Raw genomic sequence first — 12,256 nt, 5'->3', positions numbered from 1 at the left:
CGAAGCGGATCGATAAGACAGTCCTTTTGCTGATGATTTGATTTCTTTTTTGTCAAGAAAGGTGTACTGATTAATGATATCTTATCGGACTATTTTCGGTCTATCCTGTTTGAATATAACCGTAACCATAAACGAAGCAGTAACTAAAAATATCTTTATGCGATTAGGAAGAATTTCATCAATTGAGAATTTTTAATCAATTTTGTTTATTTTATGTTTTATGAATGTATATACATATGTAAATACATTATATTATAAATGAGAGGAATACACAAATTTTGTCGTGTAAACAAGCAAACAATTCTAAAATCCATTTTAGCTTTGTAGTAAATTGTTCAGTATGTACATTATTCCGAATATTAAATCTCATTTTCAACCAATTTGCTCCCTATATCAACACAATCTTGTCTGTTGAAAGTACTTGGCACAACAATGATTGATGTCTGTATTACTTTTGTGATGCGGCCATTATTATGGCATTTATTTTCTCCATTGCATCATCGCTCATCGTACTTCAAGCAATTTTTCCAATGACTTGTATGAACATCAAAATTGAGTTTAAATACCAATTTATAATGCTTCTTCTTATCATGTCCACAAAGTCGTTCAAAACAGGAGAATGCTTACAGGGGTTTTTTTTTGTCAAAATTTTTATCCATCCCTGTTAGGTCAAGTGGCGGAAGCAATTTAAACATCTAGACGGAAAAGTAGCAACCCGAACGAACCGTTCGTGGGACACCGAAACAAAAATCAATCATTTTCAATTTTCATTTCAATAAATTCTCTACCATAATGTGCGGTATCGAAAGCCACCTTGAGGCCTGTTCTTCGTAACGATGCTTGTTTAATGTGTTCGTACAGCTTCAGTGTATGTACGTGGGATGTCGTGAAATGCGGTTTATCATTGCACTCACTCTCTTTGTATGCCGTGTGGGTTTCTGTGACATCAGGTCGATCGGGTTTTCGGTTATCAAATGGAATGCATCAAAGACAACACCTTCAGGGTAGCAAAACTCTGCCCAACATCGATACTGGTGAAATTAAATATTCAACCCTCGAGCGCAGGTTTTTGGTCAGTTTTGGTCAAAATCAAAGTAAAACTATAGCCCTTACAATGGAAGACATTCGTCGATGTTTTGTGCTCCATTTTCAGTGGAACATAAATTGCTCTTCAAATTCTATCAGAGGATGAAAATAGACTGTAGTTAAAAAATTCAAAAATACCACCTAGATTTTTTACCATCCTTACCACTTTCATTGTTAATGTCAGCATATGTTCCTTTCACATGAGAAGTTCGAGCAAATTCATTCCATCATGGTTACGATACAATCGTAGATTTTTAATCAAAATACATAAGCGATAATCCTTATTTCTTTATCAAAAAAAATTCTAGCAAAACAAAAAATAAAAGAAGATGTAAAAAAAGGCATTTTTCGCAAGCGATTTCTCATTTAATATCCTCAACAAAAAACATATGATAACCATTTGTATGCTAATCTTTGCTTCAAATGCATTCTTAGCCATAAATCTTTCCATCTAACTGTTATTGGGTGTGGAAAAATAAACCAACCAGTTATCAGGTTTAGCAAAACCAAAGCATCGCTAGCGTTCATTTACTAACCACCACAACAGAAAAGTTCCATTTTTCCCAGAAAACTTTCTCGTTAAAGATAACCATCACGAAGAAAAAAAACCTCCCATCCTTTGCCGTCCGCCATCACTTTTGCCCATCAACAAATGCTCCGCTGGCAGCAAACAGCAATCAGTGAATGAAATTCTCTGAACATAATTATGCTAGGCAACCGGCAAAAAATCCAAATACTATTGCCGCCCGTTACGTACACACCTACCATCGTAGTACACACTAATGGAATAATCAACAGTGGATTAAGCGAGTTTTCTGTACACTCGCCATATTCGCACTCGTCGCAATGAGAAACGAGTTCCCGTGTCCGTTAAAGAAGCTAACCGACACTAGCGTTATACTTCAACCACCCGCCACGTCCACGGATAGTCCAACACCGACCGGGTAAAATGAAGAATACAACCGTTAGCAATTGCGTTTAACCTAGGGAATTTAACGATAATCTTTGTGCAGGACATCACGCCGTCGGTTTGATAAGCAACGGCAAAAAGTGGGTAGCGTGTAGCTTTTTGCCCAGACCTCTTGGACAGTCGTTAATAACTTGTAATGAATTTTCTTACGAAATTAATTAAGAGCGCAAAACGAAGAAACCTGGCCCAGCCTGTCGATGGCATCGGCAAGCGAAACCAATCTAAGCTACCTCGGCTGTGTGTGTGTGTGTGCTGAAGTAAAAGCTGGAAAATCTCAGTGACCACCAGTTCATCATACTCTAAACGATCCGCACTCTCCGTTGCTTTTCCATCTTGAGCGATAATGAAGCAATTGCTCCATGCCTTTGGAAGAAATTCTAACCCGCATTGGACTGGGAAAGAACTAAGCAAACGCCATTTAACCATTCATAAGGGACTACTTAATTGGGTGTGGTTTTAAATGGTATTCAAATATTGAGAACGTTATCGTGAAGCAACTATCGCTTCGCTTTACTTTAAGCAGAGTTTCTCATGCCAAGGGACTATGGTAGCTTTGTTTTTTCTTATGTTAGTCCTTTTTGTTCCTTGCAATTACCGTATTAAGCACTCTCTTAGTGAGATAGTTTCTTCTTTCTGAAAAAAATCAATTCTATATCTTTAGTGTGCTGACGATATGGACCAGTCAGTACATCGTTTGCTACAGATAGCACAGATATTCCACCAGCTGATCAAGTAGATAAGGTTCAACCCAACAATTTAAGAAGCAAAAAAACAAGAACTTGGCCTTACAAAAAAAAACAATAGTAATAACAATTTCAAGCACTAAAAACAATCTTTTACAAAAGCCAATCCATTTGTAAAAGAGCTTTCACATGTTTACGTACATCTTCACATGCATTAAGAATCTTTATTTTTTAGACATTTTTTTTACCACTCTCGAATAGCTTTTAACATCTTAAAATAATGGACACCACTTACGAAAAACACCATTTTCCCACGCCAACCATCCGTAGCTATCTACGCTGTGGCAAATGCTGCTAAACTGGCGATTATGCGATCAGCTCCAAACGCGATGTTGTGCCGGAATGGGCGAATTGCAAACAAACCCGGCCCGTGCCTAGAATTCTTTGTTAATTACTTCGCACTTCAAAAACGAAACGTTGACCATCCCATTCAAACCGGAATGGCGTGCTGACCTTTCGTTGTTTTGCTGCCAACTACCCTTTAACCGTTTTCGGGGCCGCGTTTAGCCGTTGATATGCTTTTGCGCTAAATTGAACCGGTGCTGACCTTTATAGAGGAAAATGGAATGAGGAAGAGAGAAAAAAACCGTAACCCTTCACCCCGCTATTAGCATTAATTATGCCGGTCGAGTAATATGGGTTTTTCAATAACAATTTCTACGCCCAATTTTATCGTTCCAGTAAATGGGGTAGAGGTTTTTTTTATCAATTTTTCCATACTTTTTCCTAGAATAACGTGTGTGATTTTAAAACTCTTTTTTGCCATTATTTATTTATTTTTTAAACAGTGTAATTTTATCACCGTAAACGTGTGTAGATGATGGAATGAAAATCAAACATCAACATTACATTCAAAACAGAACACAGAAGCTAATGTGTCTTGCCACAAATTAAGCTCCATTTATACTGCGTCCCATTCCTCTCCATCCCCTTAGGCCCCTCGCCCAGGAGAAGCACTAAAATAATATATCCACAATTAGACTACCCATAAGTTTGGCAGTAACTGCCCAGTAAGGTTCGACCTCCACGGATTCCCGCCACGCGAATCGCAACCATTTACGTAATACCGGCCCAACGTATTCAACGGTAGGGGACGAAACCTGACCTAACCACCCCGACCACAACACGCGATTCGGTGAACTAGCGAACCGTGTTGACCGGACCGGGCGAGTGGTTGACCCGATTTGGCCAGGAGATGGAAAGTTACTACATCTAATCTAATTCACCCTACCGCTCGATCACATCGTCCAACCTTCCGCCCGCTGTGTATCGTTGCACCGACCGGCTTTCCAATTCAATCGTCCGGACGGTTGCAAAATGCAATTGTAAATTTGCTAGCATGCAACGTGCATTGGGCTAACGATTTGCATACACTTCACCCCGTTGCAATCGGAACGGTTCTAACACGCCGCCGCGAATGAAAGCGAACGCCAACACACGCGAAGGTTGCCCGGCCTCCAGGCATCGCGGGTTTTGTAGTTGAGGTTGAGTCATTTCGCCGGTTCGTTCCGGTGCACTGATTTCATTAACCGACGGCGAACAGCACTGCATCTTAATTTGCCACGGGCCAATTTATAGGTGAATAATTAGTTTTCTTCCACTTTTCCATTTCCTTTCCTGTGTTCTATTCTGCTTTTTTTCTTCCCCGTCCCCGTTTTTTTATTGCGTTTCATCCACATTTCTAAAGTGGCCTAGTTACCGGCGCTGGTTTGGTTTTTTTATTTCTTTTGTGTGTAAAACTTTAAAGATAGAACGCACCATTCTTTAGTACGAATGTTATGCACTGTTTAATCGATAATGGATCCACTGAACAGGTATACGAAGACACATCCCGAAACGAAGGCAGTTGGTGTCTTTTTTTTTCTTTATCTCTCTCTCTCTCTCTCTCTCTCTCTCTCTCTATCTTTTCTTTACTTTCCGGTAAGCAAATTCTTACTCGTGTGTTGAGTTGTTACGATCGTTGCGTGTGATAATGCAAGTTCTTTGTACTGTTTTGCTTCAGTCACACGCGCTGGCTAGAGGGAACGCACGGAATGGAAAGCGGAACCCATCGCATGCCATGTTTTGCATTCCTTTAAGGAAACATTGTCCCGAAGCTTGGATGAGATTGAAAAACGACAAGGCATTGCGATGCTTGAACGAACGCTTGCCAGCATGTCATACTGATGGGAGCTGAAGAAATCAGATGAATTGTACACATTTTTAACATTGTTGAGATATGCGATGGTAATACGTAGTAGACCAATCTGAACAAAGTTAGGTGACTTTAAATGATTCCTTAAATTTCATAATCTTATCTCCAGTTGAATCTTACAAGAAATATCCTTAGAATTCATTGAATTGAATTAAACCATCCTTTTACAACGTAATAGCAAAATTTGAATTGGCCATCTAATCACACCACATATAACTAATTTCACTCAGTCGTACTGGAAAACTCCTTCCTGTTTGGTTTTCTTTACTTTGCTGCCTGAGTTTATTTAACGCTGTGCTATAAAAAAATAGCCTCACAAAAATTTTCATCGTATGACAAAAATAGAAAAAATTGCTTTTTTAATCAATAAGTTATCGAGGGTTGTGAGGAACAATTTGGACTTAGATTAAAAGAAACGAGAATGTGGCAGTAATTTTGTAATGGAAACTGTTTAAAGTTCTAACTGTTAAACAATATTAAAAAATAATAAAAATAATAAAAGTCTGTGGAAGCGATTTTGATTCGAAAGTTATTAAATCGAAGAACGGATTTAAACAGGTTTTTATCATATAACTAAGTACACTAAATAAATGATTTCTAAATAAAATATGTTAACTATGAAAGCCAAATATTGTACAGATTATCAAATAGAACCGTATATTAAAAGGTTTAGAGTGATGAAAAACTACAAGATGAAAGTCCTAAAGAATAAAAAAATTATACTCAATACTGACGAGATAATTAAGCGAATGTTTGTTTAAACTTTGAATGAAATTTGCAATAATACACCTTAACAAATATTTCAACTAATTGATCTACATATTACTACATCTATTTCAGCTTATTCATCGATTTGGATCTCTTTTTAGGAAGTATTCAAGCAACACCCTTATAATTTTGGTTCTTTCGAATAATTATTTAAACCGTTTTCATGGAATGCAAACAATTATAAAAATATTTACAAAAATCCTTACCCTTAACAGAGACCCAGGTAAGAAAAACCTAGATGAAGCTATTGTTTTGTATCACAGTGTAGTAGCAGCTAAAATTAGACCATCGTTCTCAACGACGGACTAACATATCGCACAACTCGACTGGCACATATCCTTTCGTTTTTCTCCACCTACCTCACATTGACCCAATTCCCTCATGCTCGACCGATTACCTGCTCTCCAATGCGCTAGGGTTGTTTTATCAAACTTTCATCACCCGCTGCAATGTACGGAGCGGTAAGCAATTTCACCACAAATCTACTCAACTTTTTCGTTTTTTTTACTTTCCACTTTCAAACTGCTTCCCTAGTCCCGAATGCCATTGCCTGCAGCGGACCCGCAGCACGAAAGTGCCACCAAACGAAAGCATCGGAAACAGAATTAAATAAATAATCTGACACACGAAATCACACTACACCGCGCACCATCGCGCACACGTCCGTCGCGTTAAAGCACAGGTCGCGGGATATGTACTCGTGCTCTCGTGTTTATTTATCGATTTTATTGCTCCCTTCGGCGGGAATTGTACAGCGTCCCTGCACCACCACCACTTGCAGTGACAGCTTACATGCGAAATCCGGATCCGATCCGACTATATTGAGCGGTCGGTTTGACTAATGTTTTCATTGGCCAGCGATTATTGGCGGATTCCAGTGCACGAATGGAAAAAAGAAGAGGAGAAAAATTCAACAAAGCCCAGCTACAATCTCTTCTAGTGCAATGATTTCGTAGCTATGATCCCATACCTACCGCATCGCAACAATATGTCACGTGGGTTGAGAGCGTTGGCGATAGGCAGGCGGCCCCCAATACTGGTGCGAAGTTTACATTACTGATGTTTGTTTACAATGGAGTGAATGTGCTCGGATACGAAGCATCACTGACTAAAACAATGAACTAAAGGTATATAGCGAAACATGAGGAATGGTTTGTAGCAATGCTTGGTGTTGAGTTATTTTGGTTTCATTGATTTAGTATGTAGTTTGCTGATGCTGAAAGCCGTCTTTTTGTGAGTTATTTAGTTGCTGATGTTGGATCCAAAGCAGGGAAAAATAGTAAAACGATTTTTTACAAGAATAAATTATGTTTAGCTGAAGACCTTAAGGCTTAATGGGGAAAAATTACCCGGAAAAAATAGACATCGTGATGTCAAAAGTGTCATTCTACGCAGACCATATGTGAGCTTTCATCGCCACCTAGAAAATGAGACTGAAGGCTAAGGTTAATGCATGATGAGACTTCCTTCACAGTAAGTCTGGAGGCCGACAGATCTGGAGGCCGAATACTTCACCTGATTTGGTACCAAGGCGTCTTTCACACCATGCTGCTGGAAAAGTCTGTTCAGTTTTTATCGAAAAGCAAATGTGTTTACGTTCAGAACTAACGAAGTTTATGACCGCTGGTACTTCAAAACCGATGGCTGCCTTTGATTTTAGTATTACTCGAAGAAGTACATAATCGTTGAGGTTGACTTCAACTCCCCCCTTAAACTAAGAGATCATTGCAGATGTTGCGTTGGTTAAAGACAACATCATTAAATTTAAAACACAAGTTAAAGGTTAAAGACAAGTTCTGCCAATATCCCTCAACAAGAACTTTTTACACACACCCCAAAGTGACGGGCTTCTTCAAATGTTTAGAATCTTAAATTAAATAGGCTGATTCCCAACAATTCTTCGTAAAAACGGCATCAGATGCTAAAATAAGAGTGTTTATTGGCCTTTGCTAACTGTCCAAAATGTTGACGCAAAACTGGGCCACAGGGAATGGATGTATGTTTCAGGCAGACTTAATAATTGAGGGATGTAAAGAAATTTCGTTTCATTCAATTATCTTTCACTTAGTTTTGTTTTCATCGCCATCCAAAATTGGTTCTTTTTTTTCGATACAAATGCTTGTAAAATCCTTTCTACCCTCTTAACGAGATGATGTTTTTTTATAGCATAGGGTTCCGAATAATAAATGTAATAGAAGTTCAATCAAATTTTTACACAAAAAACACAGACAAAACTTCCCCCCGGTCACGCAATAGCGAAAGAACAAAATGCTCGATTGCTACCGACAGATTTGCCGATCATCATAATTCATCAATCCATCATCGATGCCCGATCGGCAAACATCATAAGCCGTTTATCTCAATTACTTCCTCATCACCGTCCCAACATTGGAACCCAACGTACCCAATCATAATGATCACGTTCGACGATCAACCCGTAGGCTGCGTCCACGCGGCAACCGATACTAATTGAATTTATCACCAGTCTGTTTCATCTGTTTGATGATAAAAACAAAATACACTCGTGCGCACTGTTCATCATTCATGTTACGCTTCCGTGCCCCAAATGGTGGATTATCGCGCATCGTGCAGTTTGTTTTCGTGCTTTCACCTTTTTCCCACTCCAGCACGCATTTATTCTATTGCGTCCCAGGATCCTCCCAATCCGTTGGAAAATCGGTGCGCATGTTTGGGACATAATTTATGCGAATTCAATTACTGACACAGCGACACATCCGAACGCTGCACCCGTTTCAATGTTTCCGGTGGAAAGAAGACACTTTTGCAAACGGTTCGAACGATAGATGAACGATGTTTTCAATCGATAAGTACGTTATTACCATCCGAAAGAACCGATTTGTCACTTAACTCCCGACATTTTCGATTTGGCACTGCAAAACGGACAGCAAACGAAACCGGGTAAGGGAAATGTTTTTCACCGATCCATCATCGATCAATCATCAGTTGCGGATGAGCTGTAAGAAATACGGAAAACCATGGTCCAATTGTTCACGATCGTTCCATCCTTTCCTGGAAGAACCAAACCATTTTTCTTTCGCGCTGTTGAGCGAGCTTTCCTTTCATCACAGTAATTCTTTACATGTTGATGGATGCGGCAAGCAAGGTCGGTGAGAACGATGTACGAATACAACCCGAAATCGTAACTCGAACTCGAATCACGACAGCATGAAAAGTATGCCGCTTTTGTTTGGGAGGCCGCCACAAAAGAAAAATTCAATTATGAACTTGTTTTCATGATGTTTTCAGAATACTTTTGCCATGTTTTTTTTTCGTTTTGCATCCTCAAACCAAACACACTCACAATGAGGAAGCGACCATGTTTGGTCGCTCAACCGTTTCACCAAAACGCCCAGGCCCCGTAAGCCCTTAAATGTGGGACGCCATAAACGCGTTATGCAAATGTACATCGTTCAATGCCTGGTCGTAGAAAGCGAATGGAACGGTACATAACTTAAGCTGCTGAGGAGTGGTACAGTGCCCCATCAACGAGTTGCACAATTCGAGCGGAAGAATTTTGTTATAATTAAAGTAATTCAAATGTTCATTTATGTTTGTAAATAAGAGTGAAAAGTATTTTTGGGAATTTTGAAAGCATCCTTTTCCAATTTTTCCATAAATATTTGAAACTTTTTTTAATAAATACTCAAAAACTCCAAATTGTGCTAAACTTCACGCAGTACAACTTTTGCTAACCTCGTTAAAAACATACTTTTTCGACTAATTTCTCACCCAATTTGTACGGCACTGTTCTCGAGATGTCTTTTTGTTGCGAAATACGCCTAGTAGCGGTGCGTGTACCAGATACAGAGCAGTCGATGAATAGGCAATTTGTTGGTTTATGAGAATTTTACCACCTTGTAATGTCATGCAAATCAGAGTTTGAATACATTAGCCGGTGCCAATGGCAATAGGCACACCCCCCCCGGTCGGTGCTATTTTATTCCACGGAGCTGTTTGGAAAATATGAACACGACTCCAAAACTCTGGCCGGGACCGTCCCAGGTGGCGTGATATTTTCTAACGTACACGGCAACACTGATTGTGATCGGGTTGCCAACGCTGGCAGACGGAACCCTTTTGCCGCTGATTCGATGATGTATGCGACCGCATCGGTACGAAAGGCTTTTATGAGGCTCAACAGTGAAGTTATGTTTTCCACCAGTACGACCCGTTCCGTTTCAAGCTTTTTTCCTTAAAGTTCAATACATCCTGTGAACGGAACGTACCGGAATACGGTGGCAAGAAAGCAGACAGGTAGCTGCATATATTTTACTGGTGGAGACATTCGAACTGAAGGTGATAGAAGTTGTTGATGTTTTGCCTCTAACAATCCTTTTCCGTTGTGTAAGGTTACGACATGCTACCGAGCATTTGAATTGATCGGAAAATCATATTTCTCTTCATGGAACTGGTAAAAAACTCTTTTAAAATTTAAACAAACACTTACATGGAATGGAGTAATTTGAAGAATATTCTGCAAAAATAGAAAAAATAACTATTAAATTGATTAAATAGTAGATAATATTTAACAAGACATATTATATTACATTTCAAAAATGCTAATAATGCGAATTAATAAAAAATATATGAGAAAAACCGTTTGCAAGCTTCTTTATAGTTTATAAAGGAATCGATCATAAATGTCTTCCTTGCGGTTATTGCTTGTAGTTCATCACTTTCTACCCTCTATAATGTTCCGTTGAGGGCTCATAAACTATCACTAGTTCATTGGACATCACCTACACATCTTTCCATTTCATTTACCACCTCTGTCTTAGCACCTCGTTATAACCGGCCATCGTAAGCGCTACGAAACCTCACCCAACATTGTACATTTTTATTGCTCATAATGTCTCACCCTGCCAACCGTAATGCATCGTAAAACTTTTCACAACAAATTTACAGCATCGTTCACTTTCAATCGGTCTCATTAAAATTAAATCAAAGCCAATCCGTTTCGAGCCAGATTAATAACCGACGTAATAAGGAAAAATTGCAGCTTCTCCACCATCCCTACGGAACTCCGCACACGAAAAGGGACTGGAGATATTAATACTGTAAAACTGCCCGTTAGAGTGTTATTAAAAGCGGGAGAGTTTTTAAATACCTACAAAAACGAAAGAGAGAAAAAATTCTTACCATACCGCAGTCATAAAGTTATGCTTGGTATTGCCTACTGTCTGAGCCCTGGACTTTATTTTTTCCCCCTTTGGAAAATGGCTAGAAAATGTGTCAACAGTGAATTCATCACCATATCATCGGCATCCCTACCAGTCTGTGTGCAATTTCGTCCCCCACAAAAAAAAACACACGTAACTTACTGACATCGAAACAGCCGAAAGAAAATGGGGAAACGGTACAGACTTTGCAGCGAACCTGCGATAGCAAAAAAAGAAATAATGTACTTCAACCCACGCCAATACCACAATACCTTCCAGCCGGTGTTGATGTTGAGCACGATTATAAAAATTAATAATCGGAGTAAGCTCACAAGCGATAACAAAACAAAAAATGTGAGAAAAAAATGTAAACCAGAAAGCTTCGTTAGGAACTCGATCCAGTGTCATAAGAATGAGAACATCGTAAAAGTATGAAATAGACACGAGTTAACGATGGTGCAAAAAAAATCAAACGAACCACGACACAAAAAAACGAAACATCCAAACGGTGGTACTGTAAAGAATGGGATGGGAGACAAACACGAAAAGCTCAAGGTATGCCTTCCGGTAATAAATTGAAAAACTTTGTCCCCCACCGTAGCGACTTCCTGCGGTAAGAGCAAGTACGTGCAGTGAAAGCTAATCTCTTTTTTTCTCTCTTCCCACCCGTTGGTGGCATTCCAGCACTAGAGCGTTGAAAAGTAAAATGGAGGCCTATACACCTGGTCAGTCAAGGCCAAAGTAGAACCACACCGTGAAAGAACGACCCCGTCAAAAGCGTGCTCTCCAATGTGGTATCGTTGCGCGTTCGGTGAATGACCACTTTTGCTTCCTCCGGTCTTACAAACACCCAAAGGGTTATATATGTATATCGAATGGCATCCTTGTACCGGGGACTAAAGAAATTGACAACGGCACCAGTGTCTTCATAAATACGCTACATAGGTGATGAATATTTATGACACTCGTCTGAAGACTACATGCACATCTAGTTAGGAGGATGTTCTTTCGTGTTGATTGATCTATGTTTATACAGTTTTAATTATTTTTTATCAAACAAAATACTTTTATGCGAAGTATGAGATTCTTGTAAAAAATTTAAATTAAATATTAAAATTTAAAAAAAATTACCAGCGCCTGACGCGAGGTATGGTAAAGTATAAGAAAAAATATATTTTAAAAATGAAAATAGATTATTAATTAAAAGCTCAATAAACACCTGTGTGGATACTCAAATATAGGTATGTAAAAGAAAAAAAAAACCTGCTTAAATATATATCTAGAATCCATAGCAAATCCTCGCCAGTTGTTATCA

General features: G+C 39.0%; 1 protein-coding gene across 4 annotated transcripts in view; it reads right to left on the bottom strand.

Moving 5' to 3' along the window:
• LOC125765313 (5-hydroxytryptamine receptor 1-like) overlaps positions 1-12,256 on the bottom strand; it is a 53,775-nt gene that overhangs the window by 22,712 nt on the left and 18,807 nt on the right. For all 4 annotated transcript variants that reach the window (XM_049430316.1, XM_049430317.1, XM_049430314.1 and 1 more), the window contains exon 3: positions 10,230-10,256. The gene's annotated coding sequence lies outside the window, so the exon portion shown is untranslated. The remainder of the gene's footprint in view (positions 1-10,229; positions 10,257-12,256) is intronic.

Source organism: Anopheles funestus, chromosome 2RL, assembly GCF_943734845.2.
Source record: "Anopheles funestus chromosome 2RL, idAnoFuneDA-416_04, whole genome shotgun sequence".
Lineage (NCBI taxonomy): Eukaryota > Metazoa > Arthropoda > Insecta > Diptera > Culicidae > Anopheles > Anopheles funestus.
This window is presented reverse-complemented; position numbering and strand designations above follow the sequence as displayed.